The sequence below is a fragment of the Puma concolor genome, chromosome E3, assembly GCF_028749965.1.
Source record: "Puma concolor isolate L17-30 chromosome E3, mPumCon1.1.hap2, whole genome shotgun sequence".
Classification (NCBI taxonomy): Eukaryota; Metazoa; Chordata; class Mammalia; order Carnivora; family Felidae; genus Puma; species Puma concolor.
This window is the reverse complement of record NC_141682.1, coordinates 27927542-27954089: the sequence shown is the minus strand read 5'-3', so window position 1 is coordinate 27954089 and position 26548 is coordinate 27927542. Positions and strand designations below refer to the sequence as shown.

Here is a 26548-nt window from a genome sequence, read left to right as displayed (position 1 = left end):
CCCCCTCCCGTGTTTATTGCAGCATTATTAAATCTTTTTTAAAAATGTTTACTTATTTTTGAGAGTGAGAGAGAGAGTGCAAGCGAGGGAGGTGCAGAGAGAGATGGACAGAGGACCACAAGCAGGCTCCACCCTGACAGCAGAGAGCCTGATGTGGTACTCGAACTCACGAGGCGCAAGATCATTACCTGAGCCGAAGTTGGACGCTGAACTGACTGAGCCATCCAGGTGCCCCTGCAGCATTATTTATAATAGCCATGTTATGGAATCAACCCACGTGGCTGTCAATAGATGAATGGATAAAGATGTGCTGTATATACTAGGGCACCTGGATGGCTCAGTCGGTTGAGCATCCGACTTCGACTCAGGTCATGATCTCACAGTCCTTGGGTTCAAGCCCCGCATCAGGCTCTGTGCTGACAGCTCAGAGCCTGGAGCCTGTTTCAGATTCTGTGTCTCCCTCTCTCTGACCCTCCCCTGTTCATGCTCTGTCTCTCCCTGTCTCAAAAACAAATAAAATGTTAAGAAAAAAAAAATTAAAAAAAAACAAACAAAACATGTGCCATCCTCAATCCCCATCACCCATTTAACGCATCCTCCTGCCCATTTCTCCTATGTATGTATGGATTTATTTATTTTTAAGTAACCTCTACACCCAACATGGGTCTCAAACTCATGACCCCAAGATCAAGAGTTGCATGTTCTTCTGACTTAACCAGCCAGGTGCCTCTACAGATTTTTCCTACGTTTTATTTTCAGAAATAATTTTTAGATTAAAAAATATTGCTGGCACCAGTTGTATCCATCAGAACAGAGTTTGGGAAAACTTTTGAAACCTAATTAACTATATTCAAACTCTTCAGAAGAAAGAACATGTAAATAAGAGTGGTAGCTTAGAGGTACCTGCCTGGCTCAGTTTATAGAGCATGTGACTCTTGATCTCTGAGTTGTGAGTTCAAGGCCCATGTTGGGCCTAGAGCTTACTTAAAAAAAAGGGGTGGTGGTGGTGGTAGTTTAGATTGATAGTTTCCAATATGGTAGCCACTGGCCACTTGTGGCTATCGAGCACTTGAAATGTGGCTGGTTCCCACTGAGATATACTGTAAGCAAAATATTTACCAGCTTTCAAAGACTTATTGCCAAAACTAGAGTGTAAAATATCTTTTTAATAATTTTTATATTGATTATATGAAGTGATACTATTTTACCTATATTGGGTTAAATCAAATATACTATTAAAATTAATTTCATTTCTCTTTCCTTTTTTAAAGGTGGCTACTAGAAAGCTTAAAATTATATATGTAGATCAAATCATGTTTCTGTTCGACACTGCTGTGCTAGATAAAGGATAAGAATGTATCCTTTATTGAGCACTGTCTAAGGGATGACACGGTATCTGGGCAGCTCTAGAGATACAAGCTATCCCATGGTCATTGGTTAGTTCATTATAGTTTCTGCTAAGAATTATCTCCCAAGGTATCCTCATAAGACCTAACCTTTCTACCCTTCAAGGCCCATATTAACTCTTACATATAATTTATTTTTACCTAAGAACTTAAGGAACTTCTCAGTTTTCTGACCCTATGGAATTATACCACTCATTTTGTCATGTAAGTGCATCAAGTCTTAATTTCCCAATCAAACCAACATGAGCAGTTTGTAAAAGTTTTGACTTTGGGGGTATCTAGCTGGCTCAGTTGGCAGGGCATGAGACTCTTGATCTCAAGGTTGTGAGTTGGAGACCCACACTGGGTGTAGAGATTACTTAAAATAAAATCTTTAATTTAAAAAAATAATAACATAAGTTAAAAATTAAAAAAAAAAATAGAAGTTTCTGATTTGGGGTGGGGAAACACACACAAGAAACCAACGCATTCTGATAGTCTAAACCCACAACAGACATCAATAATCAATCACAAGACTATATCCAAGACAGACATTAAGAATCAATCACAGCATATGCTCCCTCCAAACCCACTGAAGGTCTTATTATCATTTTCAATACAGAGCTCTAGGCAGCTACTTCCCACTGATCAAAGTTGTCATGAGAAAACTATTTGTCACCTCTGTAATAGAATCATTTAGGGAATAGGGTTGACTGAGTAAATAAAGCAGAGAGGCACACGTTTAAATTTCTCTCTCTCTGTATCACAGGCTATATAACAACAAAATGAGGTCAATACATGGATTTCATTAATAGTGTGTCTGAGTATGTTATTGTTGCCTGATATCAAGTATATGGGAATTCTCATGTTTTTATTCAAGGCCAGGGATGTTGGGAAGCATGTTGTCTGTCTTCCTTGACATTTTTTTCCTAGTGGTTACCATCATTCTCTCCTGAAGTGGGTACAGAGCAAAGGGTAAGATCATCATATACAAAGGCAGGGTCTCCAAAGTGTTTCAAGGAACACCAGTGCTGTAGGATGCTAAGAAATATTCAAGAAAAAGTGAATTCTCCAGTCTAATAAGTGAAAACACTGAGTTTATAAAAAATTAAGGGGTGCCTGGGTGGCTCGGTCAGTTAAGCTTCTGACTCTTTTTATAATCTTTTTTAAGTTTATTTATTTTTGAGAAAGAGACAGAAAGAGTGAGGGGGGAAGGGCAGAGAGAGAATCTTAAGCAGGCTCCACACTGACAGCGTGGGACTCCAATGCACAAACCAAGCGATCGTGACCTGAGCGGAAACAAAGAGTCAGACGCTTAACCGACAGAGCCACCTAGGCTTCCCAAGCTTATGACTCTTGATCTCGGATCAGGTCATGATCTCACAGTTCATGAGTTTGAGGCCCACATCCGACTCTGAGATGATGGTGAGGAGCCTGCTTGGGATTCTGTCTCTTCTTCTCTCTACCCCTCCCTTGCTTGTTGCTTGTGCTCTCTCTCTCTCAAAATAAATAAATAAACTTAAAAAAAAAATTAAAGTGAGGGGTGCCTGGGTGGCTCAGTCTTAGGTTAAGCGGCCGACTTCGGCTCAGGTCATGATCTCACAGTTCATGAGTTCGAGCCCCGTGTCGGGCTCTGTGCTGACAGCTCAGAGCCTGGAGCCTGCTTCGGGTTCTATGTCTCCCTCTCTCTCTGCCCCTCCCCTGCTCACGCTCTGTCTCTCATTCTCTCAAAAAGTAAGTAAACAGGGGCGCCTGGGTGGCGCAGTCGGTTAAGCGTCCGACTTCAGCCAGGTCACGATCTCGCGGTCCGGGAGTTCGAGCCCCGCGTCAGGCTCTGGGCTGATGGCTCAGAGCCTGGAGCCTGTTTCCGATTCTGTGTCTCCCTCTCTCTCTGCCCCTCCCCTGTTCATGCTCTGTCTCTCTCTGTCCCAAAAATAAATAAACGTTGAAAAAAAAATTAAAAAAAAATAATAAAAAAAGAAAAGTAAGTAAACATTAAAAAAAAATTAAAGTGATTCACTGTTACTCTTCTAGTATATGCTTCCCAGTTTTTTTGACATAGAGTTCCCGTTTTCAGGACCTACGTTCTGATAAATTTATTTTAGGAAGTACTGTTCTAAGGACTCTGCTGATGTTTTTTTTTTTTTTTTTTAAGTTTATTTATTTTTGAAAGAAAGAAAGCGTGAGTGGGGTAGGGGCAGAGAGAGAGACAGAGGGTAAGAGTGTGGAGCCCGATGTGGAGCTTGAACCCAAGAACCATGAGATCATGACCTGAGCCAAAGTCAGATGCTTATCTGACTGAGCCACCCAGGTGCCTCAGTGATGTTTCATTTTTGAAAACACGGTGAGGGGGGGCAGTGAGGGTGGTGGTAAACACTGATTCTAGTAATCACCATAATCTCTCCTTTATTTTAAAATTTACTTCTTCAAACCCAGGCATTGGTAGCCATCAGTTATCTGGCGGTAACAGGTGACAGATATCGTTGTGGTTACTTAGAGTGGAAGACAACTAAGTCATGGTCTGATCCAACCCCTGAGTCTGCTGACGAGGAACCTGGGGCTCAGGGAGATTCAGTCCACTGTGCAAAGTCACCGAATGCATCGATGTCTAACAAATTGGAAAGCTTAAAAAAATATATATATGGTTAAGATATGAAGTGGCCCAGAACTATCACTTCCATTATCTCCGGCCCTTTAGTCTACTCTCATCTATCATTTGTTTCCTTGCATCAGAAAATAACATTTTGTAGAAAGACCATGAATGTGGATACACTTATTTCACCCATTAGAGAGAAGAGATGTATTACAACAAAGAGCACTAGATCCCCAGAGGTCTCTCAGCCTTCCAGAGAAAATCAGGCGAAGTGAAAATTCATGCCGGAGTTCTTTATGTTAATGATGATACTGTTCAAATAGCTTCGCTGGCGTGGAACTCTAGAGTTCTGGACATAATTTTACCTGCTCTGAGTTTATAGTGTCCTCACAATGTGGGCCCTGTGACAAGTAAAAAAAAGTTGACAGCTGGGGTTGGCCTCTCCATGGAGAGATTTGCAGAATGTGACAACTCAGCCAACCTCTACTTGGGGCTTAATTCCACACTGTCACTAATAACACCAAAGAGGCCACATGGCATGTGTTTCCCACACCCCATGGCTTCTACTCTCATGCAGCCCAAACAACTTGTTTTCTGAAAAATCTAATTGGCATTGACCTTTGCTAGGTCATGGTCCATCAACGTCAGCACTATTGGCATTTGAGGCCAGCTAATTATCTAGGCGAGGGCTGTCGTGTGCCTCACAGGGTGGTTAGCAGTGTCCTGTGCGTCCACCTACTGGATGCCAGAGCAGCCCCCAGCTTGTAATCAAAATATTTTCATTACAAAAATAAGTAAACAAATAAATAAAATATTTTGTAATCAAAATATTTCCAGATATTGACAAATGTCCTTTGGGGGACAAAATTGCCTCTGGCTGAGAACCACCGTTTCATCTTATATCAATCTTTTTTAATGTTTATTTATTTTTGAGAGAGAGAGAGAGACAGAGCGTAAGCAGGGGAGGGGCAAAGTGAGGGAGACACAGAATCAGAAGCGGGTTCCAGGCTCTAAGCTGTCAGCACAGAGCCTGACACGGGGCACGAACTCATGAACTGTGAGATCATGACCTGAGCCGAAGTCAGACACTCAACCAACTGAGCCACGCAGGCGCCCCAAGAACCACTGTTTTAGATGAATCTAATGAGAATGACTGACTAGAGAGTTATTTTCCTGTTAGATGGTGAAGTTTCTCAGATAAGGGACACAGGAAACATGTGTTAATCATCTTTGTATCTTTCCTCCCTGGCACATAGTAGGTGTTCATTCACTGATTTTATTCCACAAGTATTTACTAAGAACCTATGTGACACTCTTCCAAGGGGGAAGGGATATAGCAGGTTTCAAGAAGTTTACAATACAGAAGGGGGAAGATAGATAATAAAAACATAAATAGAGGCATAAGTAACAATATAGGGCAATTTCAGATGCTAAGCGCTTTAAAGAAAAGAATATGGATAAATATGAAAGAAGCCTGCCTTGGCCAGAGACTCCAACATCAATTGGAAGTAAGTTGGTAACAGGATCCAAAAATAACAACGGATTCAACAAGATAAAAGTCTGTTTCTCTCTCAAGGAGATAACAATGGATTAAACAAGATAAAAGTTTGTATCTCTCTCAAGGAGGAGTCCAGAAGCAAGTTATCCAGTTCTGTGAAGGCAATCCTGCTCCAACAAGTCCTCAGGGATCCAGACTTCTTCTATTTTATTGATCTGCATACAGCCTCCATTTCTAGGGTTAGCTCATCAGCTGCTCCAGCTCTAGCCATCATGTCACATTCCAGCCAGTAGAATGAATAAAAGGGGGGGTGGGGGAAGGCTATGTGCCAATGATTTTTTTTTAAGGATGGCTCCTGGAAACTGCCACATTGTATTTCTGCTTGGATTGCATTGGCCAGAACTTAGTCATATGGTCATAAATCATCAAGGGAAGCCAGGCCATTACGGGTACAGCTAAAAATAAGTGGTTCCATTTCTGTGGACAAGGGTGGAGAAGTGTCTGCCAGAGATGGTCAAGGAAGGCCTTTCTGAGGAGGAGACAGTGATGAGAAGAGAGAGGCCATGAGAAGAACTTTCTGGCTAGGGCCCTCAGTTGCTACAAGCCTGGCATATTTGACAGATAAAAGTAAGGCCAGTCTGAGGGACAACAGGCAGACGCAAGATCCCACAGAGCTTTGTGGGGCATTGTAATACGTCTGGGTTCTATTCACCGGTGACAGAAAGCCTTTGGAGGGTTGTGAGGAAGGGAGAAAGGTTATTTGTGCTTTCAGATCACTCTGGCTGCTGTGTAAGGATAGAAGTGGGAGAGGTAGGAAGATCAGTTTGCAGGCTGTTGGAGTAGAGGTGATAGTGACTTGAACTGACCTATCGTGTGCACATGGTAAGAAGTGATTACACTTTGCCTACGATGCTGTGGGATATTGGGGGGCCTGGATGGCTCAGTCGATTAAGCATCCCACTCTTGGTTGTGGCTCAGGTCCTGATCTCATGGTTTGAAGGATGGAGCCCCTCATGGGGCTCTGTGCTTGCTGCACAAAGCCTGCGTGCTGCGTGGGATTCTCCGCTTCTGCCCCTCCTGCTGTTTGTACCCACGTGCACTCTCTCTCTCTCTCTCTCTCTCTCTCTTTCTCTCTCTCTCACAAAATAAATAAATAAACTTTAAAATATATATAATGCTATGGGATATTGGAGCCAAAGCACATAGGCCTCCATGAGGGATAGGATGTAGGGGGTGATATAAAAAAATTAAGATATTTCCCAACGTTTGACCTGAGCAACCAGTGTGTGATTTATTGGTATAGGAAAGGTTTGGGAGGAGGCAAATTTGGGTCAAAAGTTCTGTCGTGAGCCTGTTAAATCCAAGATGTGTATGAGATCTCCAGGGAGAAATGCCAAGCTGGGAGCTGGATATGTAAGAATGTGGCCTGAAATGCGATTTTGAGAGTCATCAGCCTAAAGATGATGCTTTAAGGGTAAGTGTGAAATCAGTGCTAGAAATAATTGTCTCAGGAAAAAAGGAAAGTTATACATGTTCAAGTGCAATTAGACAAATTTAAAAAACCAAGAATCATCTATGTTAAAAACTCTTAAACATCCGTATAAGCCCCCTTCAAAATCATCAAGTATGCAACTCTGGCTCTTGGTATTCTAATTAAACCTGCCTGAGAATTCAAGCACCGCTCACAAGGAGCAAAAGGCTTTGTGTCATCATTGGTGGAAAAGACCTGAAAGAGCTTCTCTGATGCATTTGCATAGCATCAGTGCTGTTTTCTGCTTTTTTTTAAAAAAATTGCAATTGTTGGGGGGACCTGGGTGGCTCAGTCGGGTAAGCGTCCGACTTCAGCTCAGGTCACGATCTCACAGTTCGTGGGTTGGAGCCCCTCATCTGGCTCTGTGAGGACAGCTCAGAGCCTGGAGTCTGCTTCTCATTCTGTGTCTCCCTCTCTCTCTGCCCCTCCCCCACTCATGCTCTGTCTCTCTCGGTCTCAGAAATAAATAAACATAAAAGAAAGAATGAAAATATCAAGCCTCAGAGAGAGTGTGTGTCTCGCTGGAGAACTGGGTCTGCCTTTCCTTAGACTTTTCAACAAGCGTAATTATTCAGGAAGCCTTACTCTATACGGTGCATCTCACTGAGCTCTCCCATTTCCTTACCTAAAGGTAGAAACCCTATGTCATTCTTCTTTTTTTTTAATCAACTATGGTTTCGGGCTTATAATGGGTGCTCAAATATTTATTGACAGAATGAACTAGAGACACGGATATGACTACACAAAAACAACAGATTCATTAAAAGGGTAACATGGAATTCTAAGAGTCCTGGGATACCACTTAGTCTACAGGTCATTACCTGGCTGGCCTCAGGTGGTCGATGACCTCAGAAATGTTTTGAGTGGTTTCCAATTTCTGCAAAACACAAAACAAAACAAAATCAAGTTATATGAGCTTCCAACATTCAAAAATTGGGAAATTGAAGACAAAAATCCAGATTTTTTTTTTTTTTTTTTTTTTTTGCTTCTCTTGAAATTGACAATACTGAACTCACATTCCCACAGGTCAACAAGGAGAAAAGGGCTGAGGAGTTGATGCCCTAAACTCTGTTTAGATTTCCACCTAGGCTTCTGAAGCCATTTGAATTTGTAACCTCAACTGTCACACTCCTTTATGGAAGTGAGAAAGCCAGGTTCTGCACAGCAAAGAGACTTGCTAGAAGGGGGTCCAAGCATCCTCACTCCCAGCCTCTTTCCACACCCTGCTGCCCAGGAAGCACAGGCAGCCTAAAAATCTGTGTTTGTCCTGACTGTGCATAAACACATACACACAGAGATGAGTGTACAGCCAAGGCTAATTCTCAAGACGAGGAAAAAGACTAAAAATGTAAATTGGGTTAATTTCAAAAATCTTGTCAGTTAAAAAAATTGCAGTAAACTTTCTATTGCACTTGGTCAAAGTCAACCTTTTTTAAAAAAATGTTTTTAAAGTTTGCTCCTGAAAAAAACAATGTTTTTTTAAGTAATCTCTATACCCACTGTGGGGTTCGAATTCATGACTCCAAGATCAAGAGTCACATGCTCTTCCGACTGAGCCAGCCAGGCACCCCAAAGCTGGCCCATTCTGATCTGAAACTCTCTTTTCACATTGTTTAAAGAAATAATAGGGGCGCCTGGGTGGCTCAGTCGGTTGAGCGTCCAATTCTTGGTTTTGGCTCGGGTCATGATCTCACGGTTTGTGGATTCAAGCTTCATATCGGGCTCTGCATTGGCAGTTCAGAGCCTGCTCAGGATTCTTTTCCTCTCTCTCAAAATAAATAAACTTAAGGGGCGCCTGGGTGGCTCAGTCAGTTAAGCGTCCGACTTCGGCTCAGGTCATGATCTCACAGTCTGTGGGTTCGAGCCCTGCGTCGGACTCTGTGCGGACAGCTCAGAGCCTGGAGCCTGTTTCGGATTCTGTGTCTCCCTCTTTCTCTGACCCTCCCTGTTCATGCTCTCTCTCTCTCTCTCTGTGTCTCAAAAATAAATAAATGTTAAAAAAAAAATTTTTTTTTAAATAAATAAACTTAAAAAAAAGAGAAATAATAAATCTGGGTTAATATTTATTCCAGTTCTGAGCCAGCCATGGTTTCACTTTCTACATCATTCAGTAGTGATCTGGTGCGACGGTGAGAAATGAATGAAATAAGAAACTGGAGGGTGGGAGAGTAAGAACCAGCTGGCTCATGGGGAGGCCTCCTGGGAGCAGTTATTACATAATGTGGTGCTTAATAATCTAGTGAACTGTATACCTCCAGAACACATCCAAATGTTAATTAAAACGTTTCTTCCTTCCTTACTCATTCTGCAGGGCCCCCTTGAGGTGCTCATTGAATTTAATTCCTCTCTCCGGGTTGTTCTCCCTTCCCCCAACCAGGGCATCCGCTGATGGGGGAGAGGGAGGGTCACCAGAGAACCAGAAAAACAAAAGCAACAACCTTTGGACCCAATTGGGTAAATCATTGATCTATAAGTCAGAAACACTTCAGATGTGTTTTTTGTTCTCCAGGTCAGTGCTTGTCACATTTCTATGTGCTTCCCAGTCACCCGGGATCTTGTGAAAGTGCAGACAGCTTTAGCAGCTCTGGGTTGGGGCCTGAGACTCTGCATTTCTAATAAGCTCCCAGGTGGTGCTGAAGCTGCAGGTCCGGAGACCACGCTCTTGGGCCTCCAGGCCCTAGAGTTGACCACCGGTTCTCAAACATGCCTGCCCATTCAAGTCACCCCGGCGGATCCGGGAGAACTACTGATATCTCGGTCTCCTTGGCAGATTCTGATTTAAAATGTATGGGTGGAGCCTGGCCATTCGGAGTTTTCAAAACTTCAGGAGATTCTAGTACAATGCCCAGTTGGAGAAGCACTGCCCCAGACTAGAGCAAGCTTTAGTATATCTCAGGGTCACCCCCAGGGTTTGTTAAGACACACAGATTGCAGGACTCCACCCTGCAGGGTTTCAGTTGCGGTGGGTGGGGCCTGAGAACATGCACGTCTAACAAAGTGCTGCTGATTCTGCTGGTGGGCTGGGAAAGAGAGAACACACAGGGGTGCTGTGGGGAGGAACTGATCTTCACTTAAGTACTTAAATAAGCAAGAATGACCAGTGCTTGGAAGCTATGTTGGCTGTCCTTCTCTTGTCACCCAGAGAGGACTGTCAACCAGTTACACCCAGCCTAGGATCCACCTTTATGTCCCAAGGCTTGTCAGTTCCCCAGCTGGTTCACTCTGTGTGGACAGCTCCTTTTAGGAGAGTTCAGGCCAGTTGTAGCCACTGTAGAATAGACGCTGGTGGCCTCGTCCCCGGAGAGGTGGTGCTGATGGTGAGGGTGAATGCCTGGCCCTGGGCAAACTGGAGATTTCCCACCAAGTCTGGATGGTGGTGGAACATTCTCACTTGTTTTGGTAAAAGCCCATGATTCTATTCCAGAGGTGCTTTTGTGGCTCTTTTCTCGGGCAAAGGGTGGAAGAGCTCAGCTGTGACCATAGGAACATTGAGAAGGGGTGGGAGCAGTAAGAATTCTCTCATGGGAACAAGATGGAAGTATGCCCAGGGCACCTGGGTGGCTCAGGCTCCTTGCTGCCAGCGTGGAGTCTGGGTGGGATTCTCTCTCTGTCCTCCCCCACCCCCTTCAAAATACATAAAAAAACTAAAAAAGAAGAAGGAAGAGGAGGAGAAGGAGGGGGAGGAGGAGGAGGAGAAGGAGGAAGGGAGGAGGAAGAAGAGGAGGAGGAGGAAGAAGAGGAGGAGGAGGAAGAGGAGGAGGAGGAAGAGGACGAGAAGGAAGAGGAGGAGGAGAAGGAAGAGAAGGAGGAGGAGGAGGAGAAGGAGGAGGAGAAGGAGGAGGAGGAGAAGGAGGAGGAGGAGGAGAAGAAGAAGGAGGAGGAGAAGAAGAAGGAGGAGGAAGAGAAGGAGGAGGAGAAGGATGAGGAGGAGGAGAAGGATGAGGAGGAGGAAAAGGATGAGGAGGAGGAAGAGGAGGAGGAGGAGGAGGAGGAGAAGGAGGAGGAGAGAAGGAGGAGGAAGAGGAAGAGAAGGAGGAGGGGAAGAAGAAGGAGGAGGAGAAGGAGGAAGGAAAGAAGGAGGAGGAGGAGAGGGAGGAGGAGAAGGAGGAGGAGAAGGAAGAGGAGGAGGAAGAGGAGGAGGAGGAAGAGGAAGGCGGTGGCAGCTCCACATCCAGGGCCGTTCCTAAAAATGTTGAGCTCCTTACCCCAGAGTTATTTTCCAAATCCATGTAATGTTTTTGCTAGCTTTTAATTTTTTTTTCCAGTTTTTAATTCTTTTTTTTTTTTACATTAAATTACATGCTAGAGATTTACAACTAAGCTTCAAGACAAAGCAGAGGTAAGGCCTAGCAGCTTTTTAAAAAATACCCATTTTGGGGGCACCTGGGTGGCTCAGTCGGTTGAGCAACTGACTCTTGATTTCCACTCAGGTCATGATCTCTCAGTTGTCACTTTGAGTCTCGCTCAGTGCTGATGGTACTGAGCCTGCTTGGGATTCTCTCTCTCCCTCTCCCTCCGTGCGCTCTCTCTCAAAATAAATAAATAAACTTTAAAATAAACATTCATTTTTATCTTCTCCAAATACATTCCTTTACTTACCTATTCATTTTCTAAAAAAAAAAAAAAAATTTGTTTTTTATTTTTTAAAATTACTTTATTATTTTATTTATTTATTGAGAGAGAGAGAGAGAGAGAGCATGAGTGCACAGGCAAGCAGGGGAGGGACAGAGAGAGAATCCAAAGGAGGTTCTGCTCTTTCAGCACCGAGCCTGACTTAGGACTTGAACTCACAAACCATGAGATCATGACTTGAGCCAAAATCGAGAGTCTGACACTTAACCGACTGAGCCACCCAGGCGCCCCTACCTTTTTCTTTTCTTTCAGGGACATTTTCATAACCAGTAGTTTGAGTTAAGTAGCATTTTTTAAAACTGAAATAAATTTTATACATAACATTGTGTAAATTTCAGGTGTATAACATGTTGATTTGACACATTCCTGTATTGTCATATGATTGGCACTGTATACTGACAATTAGGACCTATAATTATTTCCTTTTAGTGGTGGGAATAACTAAGATCTAGTCTCTTCACAAGTTTGATGATTATGATACAGTATTGTGGTCTATATTCACTATACTATACATTAGATTTTTAGGACTTATTTAGTACCTGTTGCAAGTCTGTTTAATCCTTACAGAAAAATAACCCTGGAGAAAGAAACTACCATTTATTAAGTGCCTATATGTCTCAGGGATTCCACAAATTTATTTGCCTTCATTAGCTCATGGATTGCGGTAGAAAACTCTGCACTGGGATTATAGCTATCTGGAATTTTTTTTGGAAAAATATTTTTTCAAGAAAAATAGTCTGTTCAGATAAAGCATTCTCACAGAGAAAATAATGTAGACGCTGAAGAAACATGTAGAGCTGTGAATGTATGTGGGCCATTAAGCCATAGAAATTTTCTAGACCTCCCCTGGTGGCCATTAAAACTCCTGCTGAGAGCTAGTTGGTTAATTCCATCACAAAGTTTTAGCTATCCCCTCTAATGGTTTTTACCAGACCAATGGGGGATCCCAACAGGGTTAATGGGCAGTAAGGTTAATTTTTGCCTTCTGGCAGAGACTTTAAGAATTTTTGTTTTGGCTTGTTTTGACATATATAGACCATATATTATATAGCAGAATGAAACCACATATTAGGCAAGGGACCATCTTTTTTATTTTTTATTTTTTTCCACCAAAATACTATCAAACACTGGCCTTGAAAATGACTACGTTTAGGGGCACCAGGATGGCTAGGTAGGTGGAGCATGCGACTATTGATCTTGGGGTGGTGAGTTTGAGCCCCACGTTTGGTGTAGAGAGTACTTAAAAAAAAAACAAAACCACTGTGTCCATTTCACAGGTTTGTTTGGGAACTACTCCATACCAGGCACTGGGTTTATAATGGTGAACAAAGTAGACACAACCTTTGCCCTCAAAGAGCTTCAGAGCTGGCAAAAGAAAGAAATACTACAAGTAAATATATAACCCCAAGCTGAGTGTTGAGCCTTGTCTCTTTGTTGTATGGATACAGCCCCAAGTTGTAGATATGAGAGAATAACAGGAAGATAACTTGCATGGGAAGTCCAGGGGAAGTGACTTTAGCTGGGCCCTAGGGGATGAGAAAAAAGGAGCTAGGTGAGGAGTTCTGGTGGGGGAAGAACATTACAGCTGGAAATGAAAGGTCCTTGAGGTAGGAAGGAACTTGGTAACTTGTGGGGACTTAAAGAAGGGCTGTGTAGGAAACAGAGTTCTTAGTCCAGGGAAAGAAAACCAACAGGAGAGACAGAGAGAAAGACATTGGCTCACACGATAATGAAGGCTAAATCCCACAATCTGTTGGAAGCCCAGAAGAGCTGGTGGTGTAGTTCGAGTCCAAACGTGAAGGCCTTAGAACCAAAGGAGCCAGTGGTGTGAAATGGGGCCAGTGGCAAGACCCGTGAATCAGGAATGCTCATGGTATAAGTCCCCATCTCAAGAGGAGACAGATGTCCCAGCTCTACACTCAGGTAGGGGTAGAGAATTCTCTCTTCCTAAGGCTTTTTCCACTCCGGACTTCAACCCATTGGGCTAACGCCAACCTGGAGGAGGGCAATCTGCCTCACTCAGTCTACCGATTCAAATGCTAATCTCTTCCAAAAACACCCTCACAGATTTGCCGAGTAATGTTTAACTAGATGTCCACCTGGAGAACCCATGGCCCAGGTCAAAATTAACCATCACAGAGGGTGATGGCCAGAAGAGGCAAGAGAGGAATGCAGGGATGAGTGGTTTGTACTGGTCAACTTGGTTACGTTGGAAAGAGGTCTCCTAGAATCCTCTTCCCTGTTCGCTTTGGCCGAAAGAGGCAAGAGCAGGTGCAGCAGCACCGTCCCTGAAAGTCATCGTGGTCGGATGCAGTGGTAGATGGTAAGATACAGAGATGCCTGCAGGTTCCACTGGCCTTTGCTCTCCTCCGCTCTACATCCAGCTCTTGTCCTGACCAACAGCAGCCCCTGTCCCACCACCAGATGCTTGGTGGCAACAGCAACACAGAGGCACAGCCTGCCGTAGAGCCTTCCTTGGCTGTTCTATTTTGGTGGCCAAATGTGCTTGGCTGCTCAGACCAACTGGCCAGTGCTTCCTTTGATCTCCTACTTTCCCTCCTGAATCATTCTTTCCCTTACTCCTCCTTCAGCTCTGTGAGGTCTAATTCCTAGAATGAATCTCTTATCCCATAACCTATAGTGATTCTGGGTCGAACCCTCACTGATACAATGGACCAGACCGTGTAGGCCACCGTAAAGAGCAGGAGAAGCTATCAGAGACCAGTGGGTCAGGCAGCTGGCCTACATCTGTGTGTGGGGCTCCCTTGACCACAGCAAGGATTCAAGTACCCCAGGATTCTAAGCAGAGCAGGGCAGTGTGCAGAAAAAATTGCCATCAGACTATTCCCAAATCTGCCCCATGACCGGTTCCCTCTGCATTCTGGCAAGTGGTCATTATGATTTTGCTCCTCAGCCCTGACGAGAAGAGGTATTTTTCTCTAACAAGTACAAGGATTAATGAGCAGGGAAAGACTCCAGTCCCTTATGGCCAGTGTTCATAAGCAATAGCTTTGGGGCAGGCACAGGAATATGTTAAATGATTTGACTTTTTTTTTTTTAATGTTTTATTTATTTTTGAGAGAGAGAAAGAGAGCAGAGGAAGGGCAGAGAAAGCGGGAGACTGAGGATCCAAAGTGGGCTCTGTGCTGATAGCAGCGAACCCAATGAGGGGCTTGAACCCACGAACCGCAAGACCATGATCTAAGCCAAAGTCGAACGCTCGACCGACTGAGCCACCCAGGAACCCCATAAATGAACTGGCTTTTGGACCAAAAGCAGCTGGAAATCTGCCCTCCTTTGGTGTGTATGTACAGGGCTCCAGGGATTTGCATGTGTGATTGGCTGAAGGAGAAAGTAGTGGCTACACTTCAGAATCAATGGGGGGGAGGGGAGGTAGGGGGTTGGGTGTGCTTTAAAAATATGCAGATGCTCCACTGTAGACCATGTAAATCCGATCTCTGGGGGTAAGTTTTTGTTTTTGTTTTTGGTTTTAGTCCAAAGTGATTTCTCTGAAGCTTTTTTTAGTCCAAAGTGATTCCAGGAATAGCCAGGGTTGAGAACCCACACAACCAGAGTGAAGAGGTCACAAACAAGGGACCCTGTGGGCCATGTCTGATCCAAGATGTGCTTTGATGGACACTATCTTCTTTCAGAAATTTAAATTCACCGCTAATATTGAAACAGAGAGACTGCAAAGACAAACATGAATTTCCAGCTTCCTTCCTCTGAAAACATGCAAGGACTGGCAATACTGGGCTGCGTTCACACATGGCAATGAGAGTTAAGAACAGACTGAGAGCTTCCTTTAGGAAGCCCGAGCCTCTTCTGTTAGTCACAGTCCCTACTAACTGCGGACGTACTGCCCGGCCTGTTCCATTCACCTTATTATCTAGCCCTCTGCTGTACACACTGCATTTGGGGACCCCGCAGAGATCAGACGCGGAGGTCAGCCAACTAGAGCCATAAGGCTAGATCTGGCTTGCTGTCTATTTTTGTATGGCCTGCAAGCCAAGAATGGCTTTTACATTTTTAAATTGCTGGGGAAAAAAGCGAAAGAATAATGTTGCATGACACATAGGAAATCAATACAATTTCGGCGCCCATATTGTAGCACAGAATAAGGCTGTGCTCATTTGTTTATGTGTCTGTGGCTGCTTTTGTGTTACCATGAAGAGTAAGTACATAGTTGCAGCAGAGATTGCATGGTCTGAAAAGCTTTAAAATATGTGCGATCTGTCCCTTTACAGAATAAGACTGCTAATTAAGAGAATAGGATTTAGAATGAAAGAAAGCTAGGATCCAGTGTTAACTATGTGAGAGAATTTGGACAAATGATACTACCTCTCTGTAAAATGCAGAAAAGAAATCCTACCCAGCAGGGGATTGTGAGGATGTAGATTAGATCACTACGCATAGCCCACAGCCCAGTGCCTAGAAAGTGGAGAATAAATTGTAGCCCATAGGAAAGTGAGACTGGGCATCACCTTGTGAGATTGATACTGTTTTTCAATGAGTAACAGAAAAAGAACCAGAGTCATTTGCCTAAACAACAACAACAAAAAAAAATAGTTCATTGCTATTATCTTAAAGCGGTTACACTATTATGTCATCAAAGTCATTTGCAATCATTCAAACTGAGCCATTGTTCTGCATTAGATATCTTTTAAATGTGAACACTGTGATATTGACCAAATACAAAATCACCTTTATACTCATAATCACTAACTATTGGCTTTGTTATCATGTAAAAGCCTTAGAAATAATAACCCTAGATAACCTTAGAAATAATATTTATGTTAGCATAAATAACAATAGGATTTCTTGAGAAAATGAACTGTCCATACTGAGTGAAAGCTGTCTTTTCTATATTGTATATTTTACATTTTTGAAATTCATTCCATATCCAGGAGCTGATATTTTCACTTAATTTTTTTTAAATTTTTTTTTTAACATTTATTTATTTTTGAGACAGAGAGAGACAGAGCATGAACGGGGGAGGGGCAGAGAGAGAGGGAGACAGAATCAGAAGCAGGCCCCAGTCTCTGAGCCATCAGCCCAGAGCCCGACGCAGGGCTCGAACTCACAGACCGCGAGATCGTGACCTGAGCTGAAGTCGGACGCTTAACCAACTGAGCCACCCAGGCGCCCCTGATATTTTCACTTTAAAAACAATGCATTTTGGGCACCTGGGGGGCTCAGTCAGTCAGTTAAACATCTGACTTTGGCTCAGGTCATGGTCTCATGGTTTGTGGGTTCAAGCTGCGTGGGGCTCTATGCTGACAGCTCAGGCCTGGAGCCTGCTTCAGATTCTTTGTCTCCCTCTCTCTCTGTCCCTCCCCCACCGCCGCACACACACTCTCTCTCTGTCTCAAAAATAAATAAACATTTAAAAACATTTTTAATGAATTTTCTTCTGTTTGAGCAAAGTTGACCAAATAAAATCCTTGCCTATAAGTATTTTTAATCTAATTAAATCTCCAGAACTGACCATGTATATAAAATATACGTAATATTACATTTACCATTTTGGCCATTTTAGGGGCACCTGGTTGGCTCGGTTGAGCATTCAAGTTTGGCTCAGGTCATGATCTCACGGTTTGTGGGTTTGAGCCCCGCATAGGGCTCTGCAGTGACAGCACAGAACCTGTCTGTCTCCCTCTCTCTCTGCTGCTTCCCTGCTCACGCTCTCTCTCAAAAATAAGTAAACTTAAAAAAACAAAAAAACAAAAAAACAGGGGCACCTGGGTGTCTCAGTTCCTTTAGTGACCAACTTCGGCTCAGGTCATGATATTATGATCTGTGAGTTCGAGCCCTGCATCAGGCTCTGTGCTGACAGCTTGGAGCCTGGAGCCTGCTTCCGATTCTGTGTCTCCCTCTCTCTCTGCCCCTCTCCCTCTCTCTCTCTCTCTCTCTCAAAGAATAAATAAACATTAAAAAAAAAAACCCTTAAAGTGTACTATTGTGTGGCATGAAGGACATTCACAGTGCTGTGCAGCCCTAACTACTACCTAGTCCCAGAGCTTTTCATCACCCTAAAGAAACCTGGTACCCATTAAGCAGTCACTTCCCATGCTTCCCCTCAGCCCAGCCCCTGGCAACAGCTAATCTACTTTCTATACCTATCAATTTGCCAATGCTGGACATTTCATTTAAGTGGAATCATACATTGTGTAGTTTTTTGTGTCTGCCTTCTTTCACTCAGGAGAATGTTTTCAAGGTTCATCCATGGTTATATTGTAGCATGGACCAGCATTTCGTTCCTTTTTGTGACTGAATAATAGTTCTTTTTTTTTTAACGTTATTTATCTTGAGAGAGAGAGAGAGAGAGAGAGAGAGAGAGAGGGAGAGAGAGAGAGTGTGTGTGTGTGTGTGTGGGGGGGGGGGGGGAGGGGCAGAGAGGGGGAGAGAGAATCCCAAGCAGGCTCCGTGCTGTCAGCACAGAACCCGACACGGGGCTCGACCCCACGAACCATGAGATCATGACCTGGGCCAAAACCAAAAGTCTAACACACCCAACCGCCTGAGCCACCAGGTGCCCCTGAATAATATTTCATTGTATTGATATCCCACATTTTGTTTATCCCTTCATCTATTGATAGACATCCGGGCTGTTTCCCCTTGGGACTGTTGTATATAGCTCTGGGATGAACATTTACATACATGTTTTGAAACGTGTTTCAGGTTTGAAAACCTGTCAGAGTTCTAGTATCAAGACCCTTTGAGACCTTGCTGAGTGTCTTCAAAAAAAAACGAACCAGTTGATAAGGACAGTAAAAGGACTGAACCCTGGGTGGAAGGGTCTTGATAACAGATTTGCTTGTTTTTGCTTCATGCAGGTCTCACCTCCGGGAACGCAAGTGCCATGAGGGCCAGGCACTCATGAGGGCCATGAGGGCCAGGACTGTAGCTCAAGGACTGCGGCACCTTGAGAGACTAAATAGACGGACACTGGCCAGACCTTATATAAAAACAGAATTCTGACCCTCAATCTGCAGTCCAGGAAACCAACCCATTGTCTACAGTAACCAGCCTGGGAGCCAAACAACAGCCCCTGGAACAACCGTCCCCCAAAGGCCAGGGCTTGATTAGTAACTGACAGCTTCCCTAATTCCTATCTCTGCTTCTAGCTTAGGACCAGCTAGAGAAAGCCAAATGGGTACCCCTAACCAATCACATGGCATGCCCTTCTTCTAGTTAGCCCACTTCTGACTTCCCCATGCCAACAGCCTCCACTGTGGGCACAGCTGAATCCTTCCTTCCTTCATTTACTTATGAAATTTTTTTTTAATTATTATTTTTTAAGTAAGCTTGACACCCAATATGGGGCTTGGACTGACAACCCTGAGATCAAGAGTCACATGCTCTATGCACTGAGCCAGCAAAGCGCTCCCTGCCCCCACCTTTTTTTTTTTTTTTAACAATAAAGCTTTCCCTCTCCTCTGTCTGCCTTTTTTTTTTTTTTTAATTTTTTTTTTTTCCAACGTTTTTATTTATTTTTGGGACAGAGACAGACAGAGCATGAACGGGGGAGGGGCAGAGAGAGAGGGAGACACAGAATCGGAAACAGGCTCCAGGCTCCGAGCCATCAGCCCAGAGCCTGACGCGGGGCTCGAACTCACGGACCGCGAGATCGTGACCTGGCTGAAGCTGGACGCTTAACCGACTGCGCCACCCAGGCGCCCCTCCTCTGTCTGCCTTTGAGTCTGTGCCAAAACACAAATAATGGGGGCTGACTCGCTTGCTATAGCCTATATAGACAGCTCTGAGTAAGGAGCATCTGTTTGCTCTCCTTTGGATAGTCTTTGTCCATTTGCACAACCTCCATGCCCCGGGCAGGGCCTGACACACAGACCATGGTGTGAATGCACAGGGCTGAGGAAGGGCCAGTGTGTCCCTTTCACAGTGCCCTGCTGGACACTCAGGCCCACAGCACAGCCACAGGCTCTCTCTAGAACTCCGGCCCTGCCCCTGCAGTGGCCAGCCCACCACCTCTACCCGGACATCCGCACGCCCTGGGCCTCAATGTTCCCAGACCTACTGGTTACCGCCTCCCTCCTCTGGAAGCCCTTCACCTGCTTTCCACACCCAGGATCACCCCAGGGCCCTGCGTGGCACGTAGGTGTCAACCTACCTCCTCCCTTTCGTTCTCCCCAGCCTATAATCCCTCTGTAAGTCCTGCTGGTTCTACTCCAGAATGCCCAGTGAAGCCGCCCCTTCCTCTGGCTCCGTTCCTGGCTCATTCCTTCGTTGCAGCAATAGCTCAGAACTGGTCTAGCTGCCTTCAGCTTGGCCTCCTCGGAAACAGCCAGGGGACATTTTCCCAAACAACCCATTTCTGACCGGGAGGCTTCCCTGCCCAGCAGCCTCCCAACACCATCACGTTAGCGCCTAAACTCTAGAAAGAGGCTTTCTGGAGCCCCCAGACCTGGTCCCGGTCCACCTTTCCAGCTTCAACTCCAGGGCAGCTTCTGTTCTCAAGGTATACGCTCTGCCCTCCCTGCCGTCCCCGCTTTTGCCTCTGCTGGGCATTCTCTCCCCCTCCCCTTGCCTTGGCAGGTGGCTCCTCTTTTTCAAGCTTCACTGACTCACTGCCTCAGTCGTGAAGCCGCCGAGGTGCTGTTGCCACGATCCCCTCCGGACACCCGGTCACTCTGGGCTCATTACACTAGGATGAGACATGCCGGTCAGTCTCCTTCCTTCCCCTCAAGTGTGTAAATTCCTTGAAGGCTGGAATTTTTGCTTTTGACCTTTGTGGTCTCAGAACCAAACGTGATGCCTGGCATTGACAGATACCAAAATGTCAATATTTGTTGAGCAAATGACTTTTTGCAAAAAAAAAAAAAAAAAAAAAAAAAAAAAAAAAAAAAAAAAAGAGCTGTATCAGGGTTGGATTACTCAACAGAGTTTAGGGCCAGTAGCCAAAGAGGGGAATACCCTCCCCCTCCCCACCCTACAAGAATTTGATATTTGATACGTGGATAAAAGCAACGATCGTGTCATTCTGAGAAAATAGAAAAAAGGAGAACTTTGTATACATTCTTACATTCCTTTTGCTGTCTGGGGTTCCCCCCCATTATTATGTTCCCAGTTTTAAAGATTTTCTTTTTAAGTGATCCCCACCATCCAACATGGGGCTTGAACTACAACCCTGAGATCAAGAATCTCATGCTCTACAAACTGAGCCAGCCAAGTGCCCCTGACTTTTTTTTAAGATTTTATTTTTGGGGCACCTGGGTGGCTCAGTTGGTTGAGCATCCAACTTCTGCTCAGGTGGTGATCTCACGGTTTCTGAGTTCGAGCCTCACATCAGGCTCTGTGCCAACAGCTCAGAGCCTGGAGCCTGCTTCAGTTTCTGTGTGTGTGTGTGTGTGTGTGTGTGTGTGTGTGTGTGTGTGTGTGTGTGAAAAACAAACATTTTTTAAAAATTAAAAAAATATAGGGGCGCCTGGGTGGCGCAGTCGGTTAAGCGTCCGACTTCAGCCAGGTCACGATCTCGCGGTCCGTGAGTTCGAGCCCCGCGTCAGGCTCTGGGCTGATGGCTCGGAGCCTGGAGCCTGTTTCCGATTCTGTGTCTCCCTCTCTCTCTGCCCCTCCCCCGTTCATGCTCTGTCTCTCTCTGTCCCAAAAATAAATAAAAAACGTTGAAAAAAAATTAAAAATTAAAAAAATATATAAAGGTTTTAAGTAATCTCTACACCCAACATGGGGCTCGAACTCATGACCCCAAGACCAAGAATCACATGCTCTACTGACTGAAACAACCAGTGCCCTGAAACTTGCTTTTGAGTCAATCTTAGCAAAATATCAAGGATGAGCAGGTACATAACCTTTTATTTGTTTTGTTTTTTTTTTTAAGGACCCATGGGAGAGATTTCTTTCCTATTTCTTCCCCTGCTTCCAAAAAACATCTTACCTTCTATTAAGTAAATATGTTTTTATCATGTGTTTCCCTCTTTGCCTAGCTTCTGTGAAGCTCAGAGCCAAATTTGTGGCCCATATTTTATAATTATACAGTATCCAAGTGCATGCATTTCTGACTGCTAACTTCTCAGATTATTATTAAAACTTTATTTTTGGGGCGCCTGGGTGGCTCAGTCGGTTAAGTGTCCAACTTTGGCTCCGGTCATGATCTCACAGTTCGTGAGTCTGAGCCCCACGTCGGGCTCTGTGCTGACAGCTCAGAGCCTGGAGCCTGCTTCAGATTCTGTGTCTCCCTCTCTCTCTGACCCTCCCCCATTCATGCTCTGTCTCTCTCTGTCTCAAAAATAAATAAACATTGGAAAAAATTTTAAAAAAACTTTACTTTTCTTCTTGTTTCAATTAAGACTTTACTTTTAATTTTTTTTAATTTTTTTGCATTTATTTATTTTTTGAGAGACATAGAGAGACAGAGTACAAGCTGGGGAGGGGCAGAGAGAGGAGGAGACACAGAATCTGAAGTAGGCTCCAGGCTCCGAGCTGTCAGCACAGAGCCCGACGCAGGGCTCAAACCCACAAACCGCGAGATCATGACCCGAGCCAAATTCGGACGCTTAACAGACTGAGCCACCTAGGCGCCCCATTTACTTTTAATTTTTAAAAAAATTTTTAAAAGTTTATTTATTTAAGTAATCTCTGTACCCATCATGGGGCTTGTACCCACAACACAAGATCAAGAGTCTCATGCTCTTCCAACTGAGCCAACCAGGTGCCCCTAGATTTTATTTAAAAAAAAATTTTTTTTTAATGTTTATTATTTTTGAGACAGAAGCAGAGGGCGAGAAGAGGAGGGGCAGAGAGAGAGGGAGACACAGAATCCAAGGCAGGCTCCAGGCTCTGAACTGTCAGCACAGAGCCTGACGCAGGGCTCGAACTCATGAACCCTGTGAGATCATGACCTGAGCTGAAGTTGGACACTCAACCGATTAAGCCACGCAGGCGCCCCCCTAGACTTTATTTTGTAGATCAGCTTTACACAAACAGCAGGTTTACAGAAAAAAATGAGCAGAAAGTACAGAGTTCCCATATATTCTCTCTTCCCTTACATTTCCTCTCTTATTAGCAATTTGCATTGGTGTGGGACCTTTGTCATAACTGATAACGCAACGTGAGTGTGTTATTGTTAACAAAAGTTCAAAACTTACATTAGGGTTCACTCCTTGTAGTGTGCAGCCCTATGGGTTTTAACAAATGCAAAACAGCACGCATACACCCTTTCGGTATCATACGCACAGAATAGTTTCGTTGCCTGAAAAAATCCCCTGTGCTTCAGCTATTCGTCCCTCCTCCCACCACCTTGTTGTTGGTTTTATTGGTATCATGAACCACTTAAGAAAAAGGATGAAGAGGAATTATAATCATCTTATCCTATCATCCTCCTACGAAAAGTTTCAGATACCCCTGAAGTTCCAAAAAAGGATACAATGAGTAGCAGTGGTTGAATTGCTAATGTTTTGTCATTTTTGCTGTCATTTATTTATTTTTGTTTTTACTGAACTTGTTTGTTTTTTTTTTTTTTTCCCCAGAACCATTTGAAAGGAAGTTGCAGGCATCACGGACACTTGATCCCTAAATACTTCAGCATTCACGTTGTAGGAATAGAGACATTCTCCTACATTATCTCTGGGCATTATTCCACTTAAGGGAATTAACGACAATTCTCTACTGTCTCCAGTATCCATCCACTTCCAAATCTCCCCGGGTGTCTTCAAAATGCCTTTAAGACTGCTTCGTTTCCTCAAACCAGGATGCCATTAAAAGTCACCTGTGGGGGGCACCTGGGTGGTTCAGTCGGTTGGGTGTCCCACTTCGGCTCAGGTCATGATCTCACAGCTTGTGAGTTCAGGCCCCGCGTCGGGCTCTGTGCTGACAGCTCAGAGCCTGGAGCCTGCTTCGGATTCTGTGTCTCCCTCTCTCTCTCTCTACTCTCCTCTGCTCATGCTCTCTCTCTGTCTTAAAAATAAATAAACATAATTTTTTTTTTTTTTTAATTCACCTGTGGTAAGGGCACCTGGGTGGCTCAGTCAGTTAAGCATCTGACTCTTGATCTCAGCTCAGGTCATGATCTCATAGCTTGTGGGTTCGAGCCCCACATCGGGCTGCGCTGACAGCGTGGAACCTGCTTGGGATTCTGTCTCTCCTCTCTGGCTCTCCACCGTTTGCACTTTCTCTCTCTCAAAAAATAAATAAATAAACACAAAAAAAAGAGAGAGAGAGAGAGAGAGAAATTCACCTGTGGCAGGTATTGTTGTCTCTTTACTCTCTTTTTATCCAGAAAACTCCTCTCATCTCTTTCCATCATCTCCTCTTTCACACTGATGTAAAAAAATTGTATAACACACACAAGTTTTGCCACCTTAATCATTTTAAACTGTGCAGTTCAACGGCAGCAAGTCCATTTACTTTACTGTGCAGCTAACACAACCTTCTGTCTCCAGAACTTTTTCATCTTGCAGAACTGAAACCGTGCACCTGTTACACATTAACTTCCTGTTTCTCTCCTCCTGGCCTCGGGCAACCATTGATCTACTTTCTCAATGACATGGACTTTTCTTTTTTGACACAAAACAGGCTGTAATTATTTAATATATATATTTCGACGAGTTTGAAGGTAAGTTTACATCTGTGAAACTGTCCCCGTAAAAAACTAGAGCCATAAACGTAACCATCACCTCCAGAAGCTTCCTCTCTCCTTCCTTCATTTAGTGATAAGAACATTTAACATAAGATCTACCCTCTTAACAAATTTTTAATGATATAATACAGGGGCAACTGGGTGGCTCAGTCAGCTAAGCCTCCGACTAGATTTCGGCTGGAGTCACGATCTCATGGTTCCAGAGATCAAGCTCTACATTGGGCTCTGTGCTGACAGCGTGGAGCCTGCCTTGGGGTTCTCTCATTCCTTCTCTCTCTGCCCCTCCTCCACTCTCTCAAAAATAAATAAATAGGGGTGCCTGGGTGGTTCAGTCAGTTAAGCACATGACTTTGGTTCAGGTCATGATTTCGCGGTCCATGGATTTGAGCCCCATGTCAGACTCTGCTAACAGCCTGCAGCCTGCTTTGGATTCTGTGCCTCCCTTGCTCTCTGCCCCTCCCCAGCTTATGCTCTGTCTCTGTCTCTCTCTCTCTCTCTCTCTCCCAAAAATAAACATTAAACATTTTTCAAAAACATTCAAAAAATAGGGCTATCCCCTTAAAAAAAAGAATATCATACAGATATCATACACTATCATTAACTGTATGTGCTATACATTACATGCTGTATTATAGATCTCTGGGACTTTTCTGTCTTGCATACCTGAAACTCTTCCCTCAGACCAACACCCTCCTGGATTCCCCTTTTTTCCAGCCCCTGGAAACCACCATTCTACTCTCTGCTTCTGAGTTTGAGTGTTTGGGATTTCTGATAGAAGTGAAAACACCTAGTATTTGTTCTTCTGTGTCTGCTTATTTCACTTAGCATAATGTCCTCCAAGTTCATCTAGGTTATACAATTAATACCAATCCTTTTTAAACTTTCCCAAAAAATATTGGGGCGCCTGGGTGGCGCAGTCGGTTAAGCGTCCGACTTCAGCCAGGTCACGATCTCGCAGTCCGTGAGTTCGAGCCCTGTGTCAGGCTCTGGGCTGATGGCTCAGAGCCTGGAGCCTGCTTCCGATTCTGTGACTCCCTCTCTCTCTGCCCCTCCCCCCTTCATGCTCTGTCTCTCTCTGTCCCAAAAATAAATAAACGTTGAAAAAAAAAATTAAAAAAAAAATTAAACTTTCCCAAAAAATAGAAGAAAAAGGAACGCTCCCAAACTCATTTTATGAGGCTGGCATCACTGATACCAAAGTTGGACAAAGACATTACAAGAAAACTTCAGGCCAATATCCCTGATGAGTATAGATTCAAAAATCCTCATCTGGTATTGGCAAACCAAATTCAACAACACATTATAAGAATCATACACCCTGACAAGACAGATTTATCCCTGGGATACAAGGATAGTTCAACATACCCAAATCAATCAATGAGCTACACCACGTTCACAGAATGAAGATAAAAATCTCATGAGTATCTCAACTGATGCAGAAAAAGCATCTGATAAAATACAATATACCTTTTCATGATAAAACACCTATGAACAAATTAGATATTTAATGGGGCGCCTGGGTGGCTCAGCTGGTTAAGTGTCCGACTTCAGCACAGGTCATGATCTCACGGTTCATGGGTTCAAGCCCCGGGTCAGGCTCTGTGCTGACAGCTCAGGGCCTGGAGAAGATTCTGTGTCTCCCTCTCTCTCTGCCCCTCCCCTGCCCATACTCTGTCTCTGTCTCTCAAAAATAAATAAACATTGGAAAAAATTTTTAAAAATTAGGTATTTAAGGAATTTACCTCACCACAAAGACCATGTATGAAAAGGTAACATCGTACTTAATGTTAGAAAACTGGAAGCTTTTCTTCTAAGATTGAGAACAAGACGACGATGCCCACTCTTACTATTTCTTTCTTTTTTCAATGTGTATTTGTTTTTGAGAGACAGAGAGACAGAGCATGAGCAGGGGAAGGGCAGAGAGAGAGGGAGGCACAGAATCCAAAGCAGTCTCCAGGATCCAAGCTGTCAGCACAGAGCCTGACGCGGGGCTCGAACTCATGAACGGTGAGATCATGGCCTGAGCTGAAGGCAGACACTTAACTGACTGAGCAACCCAGGTGCCCCTACTCTTACTATTTCTGTTCAACACAGTACTGCAAGTCCTGGCCACAGAAATTAGACATGAAAAAAGAAATAAAAGGCATCTAAACTGGAAAGGAAGAAACAAAACTATCTGTTTCCAGATGACATGATCCTATGGGAAAAAAGCCCTAAACACGCCACAGACACACACACACACACACACACACACACACACACACACACACACACACACTGATTAGAATTAACAGAC

At 44.1% G+C, this 26548-nt stretch overlaps 1 protein-coding gene and 2 long non-coding RNA genes across 4 annotated transcripts in view; 2 read left to right on the top strand and 1 right to left on the bottom strand.

The window, feature by feature from the left end:
- The window catches only part of SMG1 (SMG1 nonsense mediated mRNA decay associated PI3K related kinase), a 140451-nt gene extending 120099 nt beyond the window's left edge, over positions 1-20352 (bottom strand). The window contains exons 1-2 of one of the 2 annotated variants that reach the window (XM_086692960.1): positions 20188-20352; positions 7829-7884 (exon numbers count right to left, since the gene is read on the bottom strand). The gene's annotated coding sequence lies outside the window, so the exon portion shown is untranslated. Of the gene's footprint in view, positions 1-7828; positions 7885-20187 lie in introns of those variants that run through there. The other variant, XM_086692961.1, reaches the window with a different exon arrangement.
- Positions 1-26548, top strand: part of LOC147573087 (uncharacterized) — a 476171-nt gene that overhangs the window by 374913 nt on the left and 74710 nt on the right. The gene's annotated exons all lie outside the window — the stretch shown is intronic.
- LOC147573088 (uncharacterized) lies at positions 13086-18513 on the top strand. The gene is made up of 3 exons (XR_015245706.1): positions 13086-13962; positions 14720-14939; positions 18476-18513. It is a non-coding gene; the product is annotated as an uncharacterized LOC147573088 (long non-coding RNA).